The sequence below is a fragment of the Epinephelus fuscoguttatus genome, linkage group LG2, assembly GCF_011397635.1.
Source record: "Epinephelus fuscoguttatus linkage group LG2, E.fuscoguttatus.final_Chr_v1".
In the NCBI taxonomy this organism is placed as follows: domain Eukaryota; kingdom Metazoa; phylum Chordata; class Actinopteri; order Perciformes; family Serranidae; genus Epinephelus; species Epinephelus fuscoguttatus.
Genome location: NC_064753.1, coordinates 8,129,756 through 8,145,835, shown reverse-complemented (window position 1 = coordinate 8,145,835; position 16,080 = coordinate 8,129,756). Strand labels below are relative to the sequence as shown.

The 16,080-nt window shown below is 41.0% G+C and overlaps 1 protein-coding gene across 7 annotated transcripts in view; it reads right to left on the bottom strand.

Annotated features, from left to right (window-relative positions):
* Positions 1–16,080, bottom strand: part of znf536 (zinc finger protein 536) — a 266,177-nt gene that overhangs the window by 61,168 nt on the left and 188,929 nt on the right. The window lies entirely within an intron of this gene.

Genomic DNA, 16,080 nt, shown 5'->3' with positions numbered 1-16,080 from the left:
ACTGATATTCAAATGTAAAGTGATACTAAAATAATGAGATGGAGGGAAAGAAAGAGCAAGAGAAAGGTTGGTGGAGGAAGAAGGGAGGCAGAGAAGATAAATATATATTTGTATTGTGTTTGCATTGCGGCCGTTGGTTTAGTTTTAATGTCAGCGGCGAGGAGAGAGGGTTTTCGCCAATGCTTGTGAGTCGAGGTGATTGTCATCAATTCCCGTCTTGGCATTTAAACCACCCTCTTCAAATATGAGTATTTGAAATGCAAATACAGCTGCGTATGCCCAGACAAATTAAAAGACACACACAGAAGAAGGGGAGAAAAAAAAACACATTTGAAGACATAATTTTTTACTAGTTTTTATCACCAGAGCTTGCACTGTCAAACACTCCCTTCTTTGTCTCTTTCAGGAAACAGCAGAAACACAGGCAGATAATGCGTCTCACAGCAAAACACAGCAGACTAACTGATTATACATTTATTTGTAGTTTTGCTCACCTGGCAGAGAAAAAGAGAAAAGACAGAGGTGCTGTTTTTATCTTGCCCTTGGCTTCACTGTTTGCACCTTGCGAGGTGTGTTCGATTATGTGCTTTTTCTCCCCCCCCACAAGATGCAGTGAGAAAATATGATTCACATTTTTCCCCCTCTCCCCATCTCTCTGGCGCTACAGTTATTTAAACATCAATAGCAATGTGTCTTCTTTAGCACACACTCTTTCTCATATTGATATTTGTATATGATCATTACTTTGGGCCCTGCACGCTTTGTTATACTGCGTCAGCTTCAATAGGTGTAAGATCCAATACTGCAACCTCTGACATTCAAGCCCCCAAAAAACCAATAGACTAGTTTGGCTCATTTTATTGTGTAAGGGAAACTACTGTAAGACTGCACCAGATAGATTCTACACACCTGAGAACACAAAAAAGGGTGTGAAAATGCACTGAATGAACAAAGCTTCCTGCATTTTCTTTATAAACTTTTAATACTTAATGGGAACAGGCAAACAACGCCCTCCCTGAAAAAGCACTGCATTGTGTTGAAGTTAACAGCCTGGAAGAAAGACGTGTTCTTATAAAATGTCAGGTAAGCTGACGGCACTCTTTCACAACGAGGGGAAAAAAAGCAAAGAAAAAAAGGGAACAGAAAAAAAAGTTGTGCCTGCTGCCTCACTTCTGATAAAGTTGCTGAATATTTGTTTTCTTAATTAACAAGCCAAGCTTTTATTTTTTGTCAGATGATGATGAAGAGGTGGTGGAGGAAGGATAGTGGTGGGGGTGGTGGTGGTGGTGGTGGTGGGATGTTTGGTGATGGACGGATGGTGTTGATCATGGGATGGATTCATTAGCAAAGGAGGAGAAAGACGGGAAAGAATCATCATTCACTGTTGGACAAAATGATACCAACTTGTACCGGTGGTATGATTTTTTTTTACGATACATAAGAGGACGAAGCAAAGTTTAACAAGGACCAGCGAGTGAGGAGACGGAGACGGAGCGCGTGTATGTGCGTGTGAGAAGAGGAGGAGGGACACGATGAGGGGTGGCGGGGGATGACTACCTGCAGAGAGCCAGCGTCCAAATGAGAACATAATAACAACATCAGAGAGCGAGGAGAGGGATTGTCTGCAAGATGACAACGGTATTAGAGAGAAGTCAGATAATTAAGAAATGCACTTAGTGTTTTGTCAAAAGTGGCCGTCACTGGCGGAGATGGAGTTTAGCTCTGTGTGTGTGTACGTGTGTTTTTTTACCCCGTGCTCCATACCGCAGATAATGAGCCTGGAAAAAAAAAAAAAAAGATGAAGGGAAGAAGAAGAAGAAAAAAAAAAACAATAAACAGTGAGAAAAATCAATCAAATAATTTAAATGAAAAGTTGTGTTCTGTCCACACAAGGATGCCAAGTTGTTTTGGGCATTTCTGATGTAGCTGTCCAGTCAGGGAAAATGAGACACATCTTGGATGGGAAGCAAACAAGAGGGGTGGCAGAGGATGGGAGGGGGGGAGGGATGGATGGATAGAGGGGAGTTGGGGGGGAGGGAGGGTGGGCCACAGAAATAAACCCAACTCCCATCTGATGAGCAGCTTGTACATAATACTGAATCCCCATCTCTTGCCAAGTCTGCTTCTTGATACAGAAACACGATAAGTGCAGATTTTTTGAAAAGATTCCCTTCTTGCTCATTTGTCCCACTCCCTTTGCTTTTGGCCTGGAAGCACTTCTAGCCGGTGCCACGGATAATCAGGTGGCTGTTTTTGTCACTCTGCCCCCCTCTCCCCTCCCCTTCCATGACGTGATAATGAAATTAAAGAAGTGGAGGAAGAATAAAGAAGAAAAAAAATAGATGCATTCATCTCTTTTGCGCCCAACAACTACAGGACAGATGATGTGGCCATCTTGAGATCGTTTGTCATCTGTCAGGCAGCGTTGACCTTGCAATGAATGCAAGGACTGATATCGTCTTTTACGGCGAGAGGAAAAAAAACAGTGATACAGAGAGATAGAGGGAGACAGAAAGAGAGAGGGCTGTTGTTTTCGGTAATAAAGACAACATTTATGCCTTCCATTCGCACTGCCAGTTAAAAGAGGCACAAACATGGAAATCCATTATGGAACGCTTCTTAAAAGTGTGACCAATCCTTGTTCAGTCAATTAGAGTCTGGAGACTGAGAATATGATGTTTGTCTGTATAGCCCCCGACACATACAGATCAGCCTGGATTTGATGATGGAAAGAGAGATTTTTTTCCACAGATAGAGTGAGGGAGAAAGAGAAAACAGAGAGAGATGGAGGGATGGAGGGGCAGCGTAGCCAAGCTCTGCTTATCTCTTTTCTTCTCCTCCGCTTTCCTGCTTTTTTTCCCCCCTTCCCCTCCCATATACAAAAGCATTAATGTGCGCAGCTATGTGCTTTGCCATTGTTCTGTGTTTAAAAGCTTAAAAAGGGACGTTGTTTGTGTAACTGGCAGAGTTGGCGGCGCGCGGCCGTGTCCAAAAGCCTGTACTTAAAGTTGCTCGGCGAAAAAATAGGCTGCATAAAAGGGAGTGATAGAAAAGCAGTTAATAAGAGTGGTTACCCCAGAATGAGCGGGGATGAGGTTTCACATTAAAAAAGATTTATCTTAAAGTGTGGTGCTAATCCCTTCAGTTTTAATCCACCCCCCTCCCCAAACTCCCCCCCTTCCACCCCGCACCCCCGGACCCTCCGCTCGCAGCACCCTTTTCATTCCTGCTGAGGCATAATAAAAAACTATAAACCATAAAGTTCTTACAATTTCTGGAAACTGGCAAATGCACGGCGCCCTGATTTTACAAGGATTCCTGGCCAGTGAATCACGGAGCTCGGAGGACTCATCTCTCTCACAACAGATTATTAAACGAAAGAGGAAGTCACGGGGTACAGCGGAGGGCAACAAGGACAAAGGGAAAAGAGAAGGGAGTAGGAGAGGAGCGCATGTTTGCGATGACCCATTTGATGATTATCATGGTAGTGGTGATAGGTGGCAGTGAGGTGTTGTCATGCTCTCTGTCACACCCGGCTGTGTCACACAAGCTGGATGGATGCCTATGTCCACTGCAAGCTGCTTGAATGAGGAAGCATATGGGTGTATGAGAACCTCAGCCCACTTCATGAATATTTGATTCATATTTCCTGTGTGTGTGTGTGTGTGTGTGTGTGTGTGTGTGTGTGAGGGAAAAAAAGAGGGAGAGAAAGGGAGGAAGGATATTTTTTTCTCTCTTTCACTTGTCATTGCAAAAACTCACAAGGCTTACTTTGTGGCATTCTAATCATAATTGCCAATCCTGAATACAAATCTCTCAGCGCTAAACACATCGAGTGAAATTGAAATGACAAAACGAAGCTCATATAACGGTGTAATCAAAGATACATTCAGGGGGAAAAAGATGGAGGAAAAGAAAAAAAAAGTTGAGCCAGTAAGAGATGAGGATCAGGGGCCAGTTATTAGCTGGGCCAGGGAACAAAGAGCCCCAGTGTTGGAGGGCAGCTTAACATTGAGCCGGTTACTGTACCTTTCAAAACTAATATGTAACCATATCTGTTTTAAAAGGACGATTCATATTACTGTGAATGCATGAGAAAAGTTGTTCCCATCCCCGCGACCCAGGAAACTCGAATCCCACTTGTAATAACCCCCTTACACACACACATTCACACACACACACACACACACACACACACACACACACTCAATTGCAGGCCTGGCCTTTTGTAGAAAGCATCCCATTTAAAAAGATGGGGACATTAAATTTTTGTAATGATGTAAAACATCTTCAGCTTTTTTGACAGGACAATGGTGCTTATTGTGCTTTATTGTTACTGTGGCGACTCCAAAGGTCAGCGTGGGTGTGGCCGGGCGGACAAGGGCGGCACTGAATGAAAATTGGGTTATATGTGATCAACTAAGTTATTAATCAGATTAAAATGGATTCCCTCTGCCTGCTGTTTAACTAGGCAGGAGGGGGGGGGGGGGGGTAAAGGGAAAGAAATAAAGACAGAGAGAGGAGGGAAAGAGAAGCAGAACAATAGGCCAGTGTTTACTCATGCAAGAGCAAAGAAAGTCATTGTTTTCGAAGCTGAAGTCATTGTCGCAGATGAGTTTTGATAAGGACCGGCTCTGTGAAACACGCCACTGCGTGTAACCAGTCTGTCTAAAAGCATGTGCCCTTGCCATGGATGCCCCCTAGCTTCATCCAGGTAACCTCTCTAATCCTGATTAAATCACTGTAATTAGAACAAGCAGTGTTCCTCCACCCCCATATTTCCCTAATAAAACAATGCAGCAGTTTAAATCCGGTCGCTGGGATTTGCAACGCAACAATGCAGTTTATATCCATCTCTGCCGAGGAATTAAGTGTATTTTCTAACTGCTAATGTTATAATGTTGCTGGCTTATTTGTCTCGATGCTCGCTATTCTCTTTCTTATTCCCCCCGCGGTTTGTGTTCTCTCTCTCTCTCCCTCTGTTTTTTATCTAGCGCAACTTTGTTTATTTGTGTCTTATTTATTTGTTTCTCAGCGCTTTTTGATGTTTAAATCAAACATGTTTTTAGCGAGTGGTCGGGATCATCCTTCACTACGGGAAATAATGCAAGTTATTTGTCTTTAATTGCCACAGAGCTTTTCAAACACGCCAACTTGCTGCCTATGTGTCTATACCTGTGTATATTTTTTTGTTTTTATTAGTATCACTGCATGCCTCCATTGATGTGGAATAACAGAGGAAATAAAAGTTGACATAGTTTCTTCATTTTTATTTTTTTATTTTTACCCCCAACCCCCTGTTTCCCTCTCTCTCTGCCTTGCTCTCTGTTGTTTTTTATATATCTGTGTTTTTCCTTGAAGTTGCTGCGGCATTGTCTCATTATGTGTCGACTAGCTGTGTAAGTGTAGTTATTATGCCTGTGTGTCTTTGCCTGGCGGTACTGTTCTCTCCCTCTCTCTCTCTCTCTGTCTCTGCTGTCTCTCTCTGTCTCTCCCTCGGAGGATGAGGAGCTTTATGAGTACAACTCCTCTGAGGCGTCCTCCTCACATCTCCGGGGCGCCTGGGGAAGGGAACGTTGCATTCTTAAGAGGAGCAACTCAAACTGAACAAAGTCTACAGGAGTCAGGGAAGAAAAGAAACAAACAGCAAACTAACGAGATGGGAAGCAGAGATCATGTCAAATATATCGGGTTGGAAGGCCAATTTATAACCCATTGTTTCATGTTTTGCAATATCGAATACAATGCGCACTAACGTGGCTATGAGTGTGCACGGGGGGGAAAAGGGTATGCAGACTTGCATATATACATAAAAGCACTTGATTTGCACGAGAACACACACATACACATACACACACACATATGGTGTATGAATGTGATCTCCAGCTCCCTGTAACCTCCCGGCTCCCACGCTGTCTTCACTCCTGTTTCCCCATCCTGCTTCTAAAATAATGAATAGAATAATTGTCATGTAACTTTGCAATCATCCAGCATTCGTCTCCATTTCCTTTTCAAGGGCAACTCGATACTGCCCTTCATTCACTGTACTGTACTTCCAGGAAACGTGATGTGGCCAATATCATTGGCGGTATTAGTGAATACGGCTGAGAGAGAGGAACACGGGAAGAATAGGAAGCCTTTTCAAAAAGGACCTTTCAGCAGGCGCAGCAGTTGATATCTGGGGAATTAGCAAGGGGAAAATATTTTTAGAGTTATCACATCTGCCGAGGAGAAAAGAGAGACAGCGAAAGTGAGCAACAGGTACCATCCTTAGGGCTTGAAAGCAGCTATTACACTTAATTGCTCTTTGAAAACTACACTATTTGCACTTTTGGGTGACAAGGTGATAATTCACCTCTGCACAAGTTAAACTGGTAATGTTGTAGCACATGTGAAATAGCACCTCGCCTTCGCCAGCTGTCAAAGCTGTCATCTCGGCATGGTGGAGGCACACAATGAGAGCCGGGGGAAGTGTATCACCAACAGTCGTCGTCTTCTTCTCAGTAAAAGACAGAGAGACAGGCCTCCAGACGGCTTAATCACTGGAGGAGCCCGTGCCCTCCAGCAACGAGGAGAGAAAGAAAGACAGAGAGCGAGAGATAAAGAAAAGGGAGGATCCTGGAGTGTGGGAAAGTGAAATGTGGGGATCTAAGAGGAGAGGAAGGAGTACAAGTGGACTTGTTTGAACGGAGAAACGTCAGTCGTTGAGTTTCAGTCAGTCAGATACTGGTCAAACACTCCTTTTATGATCTAAAAGCTATTAAGCTATTTACAAGAGGCTGGTCCAGTGACACGACCAAGAGTTTCAGGGAGACGTATGAGCTCTGACACTGATCCAAAACCATGTCACTCCTTACCTGATCATTTTGCAGTAACACACAGACATAACTGTTGAAAGATAATTGTGTTTAATTACACCTTCAGACTTAGTTTTGTATTTTGTTTTACATTGTTTCTATGCCGAGATCTAAGCATGTAGCATCTAAGCTTAAAAGACATGAGACCGGACAATAAAACCACAGTCAGTTGATCAAGCAAGTTTTAAAGCAAGACTATGTAACGTTTTTAAGATGAATTAACACAGTCTTCCTCTCACACATTAAAAGTTGAATTCCTCAGGAATAAAATGCAGTGTTGCACAGTTTGATGCACCCAGGATTTTAGCTACCACTTTCTGCTTCAACTCATACCCACAATATTTGCTGTAGTTGTACGCACACATTTTTCCCATACAATGTGGGACTAGCCACATTTTGTGTGTGCTCCCTTTCAGTTTAACCTCCAAATGATGTCAATGGTCTGGTTCGATTCTCTTCTAACCTGTCTGATTGTATGCGTGCTGGTGTGTCTTCCCTAACCGTAACTTGTTGCAGCGATGTTGCAGTGTTCCCAGATCTTAGCAATTACTTTGGGGAGTCCTTAAGAAGAAATTTCTTCTTAAATCCCACTTACCCAGGTTTCTCGAAGATTCTGATGTTCACTATGTCTTTCTTTGGAATCTTCTAAGGTAAGAACAGAATCCACACACACTCAAGAGCACACTTGCGCACATTATGTGTTCATGTTTGTGCAGAATAATTGGTTATTATAATTTTTTTTAAATTCTACAGTTGTATAATATTATAGGATTGAAATTATAATAATAATTTGTATAATTTAGATTTTTTTTAAAAATAATAATTATCATTATTTTACAAAATAACATTATAGTCTTTTAAAATACTACACTACCACTTCAGTTCACATTGGTTATGTTAATGGCAACCATAGCATCTTTTAATCAGAAACTGATCATGCTACAAAAAAAAAAATATCACAGGTTCGGGGGGGAGGGAGTGACAAAGTGGCATTAAAAGTGTAATAATTTGATACCTTGCAGCAACATTGCATAAAATAGTCCACCTTCCATCTTCTCTGTCCCTCTCTGTCTCAAACAGATACAGTTACACATTGAAAAGCGCCATTGTACTCGTCTGTCCTTTTTTTTGTTTGCAGGTAAGGCAGTTGATTAATGTGTATTTTCAGCATCCCATGCATCTTTTTGTGTAATTTTATATCCATTTCTGACACTAAATATGACAGCTCGTTTGGTGTTCATTTCCTGCAGAATAACCTTGATTTGTGGGGCTCCTTAGGATCAACTGGCACGTTCTTTCAGTTTACCAGGACAATGGGATTCATCCTTGTGAGAACACAGACTTTTCTTAGGACTTTTCTTAAAAGTCCAATTTAGAAAATCCTAGAAAGATATTGATGATTAAGGCCCAATGTTACCATAACCCATTAAAAAAGGGTACAAAACATTACATCATATTATAAATTGTAATAAATCAAAATTATCCATGCATGTGTGTCACCCCATCTCAGTGATGACTGATTGCTGGGTGAACAGTCTAAACTACTGAAGCAACAGCATTAGATGTACGGGGGACCCCCTCGAAAAACAAGATGATACATCTCAAGGGGTTTATCCTAAGAAATAAATTTCAAAATATATAGTACTGTGTGCATGTGTTGCTGCTGGTGTTGTAATGTATTGTAAAACTTTCTGCACTGAACGTTGGACGGAAAGAGAAATAATGTTGCAGCCACAATGAGAGGATAAAAGTATGACAAGGGGCACAGATGTTCATCTGGTTTTGTTTTTCAGCTCTGTCAGTTTGTATCTTAAGAAAACAGACTTTTAACCATTGCACTAGAGTGTACTGCCTAAACCAATGATCTAGCCATAGCCTTTTTGTATCCTCAATATGGATACTAAATTAGATCATAAGCACCACCTGCCCCCACTAGGATCCTTGGATGTCACCTCTCTGAACTTCCAGACCTACTTTTAAGTGTACAGAATAATTACCGCTATGCAGGTAAGCTTTCTGTCTAGCTCATTAGTAAACACACGGGTGTCTGGGAGCAATAAGTACCCCAGGCCTTTTCCACTTGTCAAAGCATTTTGTGTGAGTGTTTATGTGTGTGTGCACATGTTTCCTAGAGACAAACAGCACCCAAATTCATGGTAATTAACCACCTGATGAGGACAGTATTATTGGCAATTACCAGGTTTTGCATTATCACAAGTTTTAAATGTGCGTGTGTGTGTGGGGGGGGGTGTATGCATGCATGCAGGTGTGTGAGCTTATATCAGTCAGACAGAACAGTGAGGTTAAATGAGAATGAGTTAAGATGTGTGAACTAATAGACTATCACACTAACAGAGTTGGTCACTCCTGTGTTTTAAACTGTGTGCTCCAGTTTCCACACAAAGTTAAAACTAATGCAGATGTGGTTAACAGGGCAGCACCCAGAATTTAATAGTATTACCACTAACATACATTTCCCCCAGGTTGCCTATGTCCCTCCGAATTTCTCAACAACAATTTAAGGACATGATCTAAATGGCTCTATGACCGCCACATCTGCTGAAGATCTGTCAGTGTGGATTTATTTTGTCAGTATGGGTAAGTGTGTGATATCTGTCTCTTGCCTATTGCTTTCTGGGAGGGATGGATGGATGGATGGACACATTTATAAAGTGACTTATTCATATTTACCATCATGCATGAGAGTAACCTTTAAGAGCATGTTTCATGTTTAAGCGCATTATTCTTTACAGAAAAAAAATCCTCAGTGATATGTCTTTTTGGAAAGGACAATTTGATATTTGCATAAAACACTTGAAATGAATTGAAAAAATTAGGACTGATTGAGCTATCATGTTTACAAAATGAAATATACACAAGGTCACAGTGACCTTGACCATTGACCACCAAATTCTAATCAGTTCATCCTTGAGTCCAAATGAACATGGGAAAAAAAAATTCCCTTACAGCGTTCCTAAGATATGACATTTACAAGAATGAGACAGACAAGGTCACAGTGACCTTGACCTTTGACCTATGACGACAGAAAACTAATCAGTTTAGTGTCAAAGTGAACATTTGCACCATATTTTACAACATTCCCTCAAGGCATCATTGAGATATTGTGTTCACAAGAATGGGACGGACGGAGGGACAGACAGATGGACAACCTGAGGACATAATGCCTCTGTGCCCCAGCCATAACCGTGGCCAGAGGCATTATAAAAAAGAAAAAAGTAATGTAACATCCAATCAAATTCTCAAATCAAATGCAAGTAGCAGGGTAACATATTCTATAATGAATTACTGTGGACATTTTTGCTTCAGCTAACGTATTACTCATCATGTCCAATGATATTTTGTACAGTCATTCCAGACCATGTCTCAGATGGTGTGCTGTCATCTCTTAAATAATTTCAGAGACCTTTGGAGCTGTCTTAAATACAAAATTAAATTGCTTTCACTCTTGAGTTTTACTCTTTACTCTTCTTTACACAGCAAAATCCAAATATTCACTTTTAGCAGGTTGATAAAACAGGGCTCAATAATGTCTAAAAACTGTGGTGAGTGTTGCTTGTGTGTATTTATAAAGAAACAGTTCTGGTCACTGTATCTGTGTTGTACAGACACTGGCGTATGTGTATCTAGTATTGTGTTTGCTTGTTTGTTTGTTTGTGTGTGTGTGTGTGTGTGTGTGTGTGTGTGTGTGTGTGTGTGTGTGTGTGTGAGCTTAATTTGTTATGCCTACCTTTCTTCCACTTAAACCAGAGAAAGTGAAAATTACACCAGTCATGCCAACTGTGATCCACTACATCTGCGCTTCACAGCGAGCCCACCAATCCCACCATATGTCTTTAATTGCCATCAGTGCTTTACAGAACCTTTTCACACACACACACACACACACACACACACACATACAAGCCTTTTATTACAATGGCTTGCACTTTACTCTGCAAGCATGCATTTCAGTTTTTGCTTTCTCCTCCTCCTCTCTGCGTACATCTATAGAGGTGAGTGTGTGTGTGTGTGTGTGTGTGTGTGTGTGTGTGTGTGTGTGTGTGTGGTCTGCACATGTCTTGCAGGTTACTCCAATATGACCTCAGCCCCCATGGGCTCAAATCCCTCACAATGAAGGCAGGCTGGAGCACACTCCCTCTGACAGAGGTAATTGGCCACAAGTGACGCAACTAGTGCTGTATTTAAGATAAAACTTCCTTAACTCAGTGTGTGCACACACAGAGACACACACACAGAAATGTTACGGTTACAGGACAACAAGGCCAATGACGTTACAGCAAGATTGTATGGTGGAAAAAGTGAAATGCAATATTACATAACTCTTTGTTTCTTTTTTAAATGTGCAGAGTTTTGCATTTAAAGCACAAGCAAAGGGCCCAGCATTTATCTGAGGGCCTGTGTCCACATAGTGTTTTTTTTGTAAATGCCAGCGTCTTTTTTCAATTGCTCCTAATGAGGAGTGAGCATATGTGGCTGCCTAGAAAAGAAGCGCCCTGCCCAGCGTTCTTCTTTAAAGCACTCCAGCTTTTTTGTGCGGCTGCTCCGAGTGTTTAGAGTTGAGAATCTCTGAACTTTCCAGAAAGGTGCTGGTGATGTCACCACTGCTGCTGTATGATCTTTCAGTCACAAACTATCACAACAAAGGATTTTGGGAGCAGATCATCTGGACAGTGAATTTTGCTGGTGTATACTTTTATCAGCGTACGCCATGTATTCAACCATCTGCTAATGTAAAGTTACATTAACTATATAGTTAACATAAGTGTCAAGATATTGTTGCCGTAAGCCTTGTTAACACAAGGGACTGCCCTACAAGGCCACTCCAAATTTCCCTCTTTATACCACCTTTGCATTTTTACATGGTGCCAAAGACCCGTAGCATCATGCTGCTCCCATGTGTGATTTCAGACAGCATGCCGGCATTCTGCACAGAAGGTAAGGAACTGCCAGAAGTCATTGTTTTCCCAATTTACAAACATTTTTGGCCATTGTTTTTCTCCTTTGAGTTAGCTGCTAGCTGCTATCAGCTATTTTTTAAATCTTCTGCAGTGGGTCACACACAAAACACATTGTCAAAACATTACACCTGACCCGTCCGTGATACCGTCCTGCCGGCTTTCTTGTCTATACAGACACTATTACGGTGGCGATACTACCTCCACTCCTGGCTCAGAGGTGAGACAACTCTATCCCCCCATTCCACGATCTTACTTTTTTTTGTTACAGAGCTGTGAGGTAGCATAACAGCACGATATTCCAACCTTGAACAGGCAGAGTGAGAGCAACTATAGACACCTACCCACCTGTAGCAGGTCATTAAAAAAGGTCCTGGGAATGTTTTTTTATGAAGCACTGGGATGAAGCGCTCCTCAGCGCCATGGCACCGTTTTTCTGATGAAGAAAACCACTATGTCAACACAGGCTCCGAGGGTTTCCTCTTATCAACATGTGATTCATTATTACTCATGATATCTATGTGTCGATCATGCTCATGAAATGTTTTTTGTGAGTTGTTCTACTTAGTGAACTTTTTTGCCAATAGCTAGCTAGCTAAAGCTGCTTTTTTTTGATGTCCTCGTCAGTAGCTTGGTTTTCGGAAGCCATCAAAGTTTTACTCCCAAGTCATGGGTTCATTGCCAAAAATGACCATTGCTTGTTTTATTGACATTCCGACTCTTATGAATAGGCTAATTCTCACCATCTACGTGAGCTGGAGGCCGACAACGAGGGTCCGAGGTCCAGCCCAACGCTGCTCGCAGCTTTAATTTTTTTTTACTTTTTCTTCAGTTACATAGTTTCTACATACCCACAAATACCTCTAACTGCCAGATAGCTGTAAAGTAAAAATTAGCTGTCACTCAAATGTGGGTATGATAGACCTAGGCCTTACTTACTGCTAAAATGATGCACAAGAACACACTTTCAGTCATGATATACATACATACATAAGCGGCTCAGTTTTTACTGTTACTATATTACTTTGATTCCTGCTGCTATAGAGTGACACTGAGACAGCAACATACATGTTCATCCTCTCAAGTCTACAAAAATAGACTCTTTTTAACGTCATCTAGTGTGTGTTCAGGAGGTGACTCACTCTGAGAGTTTATATCAGCAACAAACACCAACAAACAACAGCACTTGTGAGGAGAACTATAGAGCACAATGTGAGAGTACTTGTTAATTGGAAGTGATGGGTCTAATTGATGTGAGAATATACAGCATTTCCCTCTCTCTTCTCTGTCTCTCTCCTATCCACTAACTCTCTGTTTATGTAGCCCACTTCTCAGATTGCGAGAGGTGCTCGGCTATGAGCTCTGCCATTTTCTCCTCTGGAATCCTCAACGCGCTCATCCAAGTCCTACACTCCTATCAACGCTTTCTCTCCAGCTTGTCAATCTCAACCTTCTAAAGTCCCGGTCCACATTTAATATATTAAATGAACGAGGGGGCTGAGGTAATGTAAGTAATACGATGTGAGGAGCAATGTTCGCAAGCAGTCGTGGCATGTACAGCACTGTTTGAATAATGTAATACTTCAAGTTTGATAATGTATGGCTATAGATAGGTCTCCACTGCAGCCAAGTATTGATTGCGTTAAGCACATCTACAGTACAGCAAATGGTGCGGGTTCATATCAATCTTTACACAGCGCACTGTACCTCAGTAACCAGATACCTTGTCTGATTACACAGACCTCAGGGCCACTGCTGCTGTTAATGACATTTATTGATAAATCCAATTCCAGGGCCAATTTAGGGAGGTGTGGTTTAATACTACAGACGTGTGAATATGTGTGCGTGGATCCGTATATGTGTGTATCTGTTATGTGTCAGAGTGCAAGTAGATTCATGTGCATTGTAACCCTTCTCCCCTCCTCTGGGTATACTAATGAAGAGACGGCCACTCCAGACGTGCGGCGCGTGCCCTACAACAGCTCCCACAGATTCAAGGGAGAATTTCGATATTAATGATTTATGCTGTATTTGCATACAAACCTAATGCAAACCCACTCCAGATAATCACATTTTGCCAGGTCTGAATTGAGTTTTACGGATGTCTTTGCTACCCCCACCTTCTCCACCCACCTAAATAACAGTGGAATGTGTGACTGTTGCTCTTCACGCTGCGGGTGACCTCCAACACAAGGGGTTTACAAGTGGACACATAAAGAGGGACTGTAATAGTGCATTTTACTATGAAACAAGAGTGTCTATTTTCTCATCCAGGATTTAGCATACAACTGCAGTATGTGTAGCAGAACTGGCAGCAGTCACAGTAGTAGTTATAGTAGTAACAAAAGTGGTATCAATAACAGTGGTAGAAGTAACTATAATTCAGTAGTTCTGAGATGCTATTTCCATTTTATACAACTTTATATAGCTACGTCACTACATACTAGGGACAAATATAATCTTGGCTATGTTTATTTGGCCACAGTTAGATATTTTTGCAGATAAAACTTTACATTGCAATAATCTATGATCAGTTTTTAAAATATGAGGCCTTGTTATAGAATAAGTACTAACAGCAATAACAGTATCAATAGTGATCATATAATATAATAGGAAATATTGCTTAGTCTGCATACATTAAATACTACACTTTGTACACTTTGCAGATAATCATTATATACCTTTACTTAAAAAGAGTTTAAATATATAACTTTAATTTGTAATGTAGCATGGAGTACTCTTCTACCTCTGAACAGCAGTAATGGTTTTAGTGGTATGAGTGGTAGTAATTTGATGATATTCTTGAAAAAGTAGTAGAAATAGAAAAAGTGAGCATCAACCATATCCATAACCCAACAAGTCTTCCAACCCAATCGTTCGCTCCTACCGTCTGATTTGACCTACAGGAGTGTTTCCTATACTTGCTCCCCTACCGATGGTGAGGGGTTTTTTTGGTTTGTTTGTTTTTTCCAAAAGATGACAAAGGCACGAACTCCCTACCCTGCCTAAGTCTGCCTCTGATTCTCTTACTCTAATATTCTTCCCTAACCCAAGCCAATATCACTTATCCTACCTAAAGTTAACAAACCCAACCAACAAGGGTAATGACTTTTAGCCAATCACCAAACACAGTTTTAAACACATGGTTTATGTGGTTTATGTTGTGAAATGATCACAGTTTGGTTAGATTTAGGCATAACAATACCCTCTGTAGTATAAGCCTGTCGCAGGGTTAACAGTAACACACAGACAGTCTCACATTCATACCTATGGACAACCAAGAGCCTCCAGTTCACTTACTTCATGTCTTTGAACTATGTGAAGAAACCTGAGCTTTCACTGAAGGTGTGTGGTGAGAATGACCCCTCATACCACTCTTGCATTTTTCTTTCAAAGTATCATTCAGGTTTCTAGTGTCTTCAACTTAAACTGCACTACACTGATATGAGTACATAATCTTTCAAATTCTGTAAAAGTAGCTTGTAGGAGCTCTGTCAAACCAAGTACAGCAGCTTAGTCATATTCATATTCAAGCAACCACAACATGTCTTGATCCTACTCTTGTTTCCTACAATGTTATATATTTTCTATAGAAGAAGATCTGAGTGTCTTCTGCCAAGAACTTGGATAAATAATAACATGCTTGGTTACAATGAACACCTGACTCAGACTAGGACAAACTAACAAAATGTCAGAAGTCTTCCGTTCCATAGAGAGAGCCTTATCTATAAAGGTCAAGCATTCCTAGTTGCAAAAGGGGACTTCCCACGTTAAATATCTTGCTTTAAAAAGCTCTCTGGTGAGACAATAAGTTGAGTTTTCTTGCACAAAGGCATTTCTCTATTAAACATATACATGTATATTTATACATCAATCTTGAATTGGTGTTAAGCTATGCAGAGAGCCTGGCTCCATGACAACGGGTAACATCTTGTCAGATGGAAAGGTCAGATTAACACATGTAGCTGCATTGCTTCATTAACAAAAGGGTCACTATTATTATTATACATTATGTACCTTCTACTGTAGACCTGAGCTAAATATTTTATTGGCAAAATAAAAATATTAATGATTGTGGGTTATCTATTAGGCCACATTTAAGCACTGGGAAAAAAGTAAAAAGTTAAGATCAAAAAGGAATTTATTTATTTAATAACATTTCGCTTTTTGCATTTTTTGTCTCTAAGTCTGTGCATTGAAGCTCAACTCCAACTATGGAGACACTTTAGCAACTACCCCTAAACTGC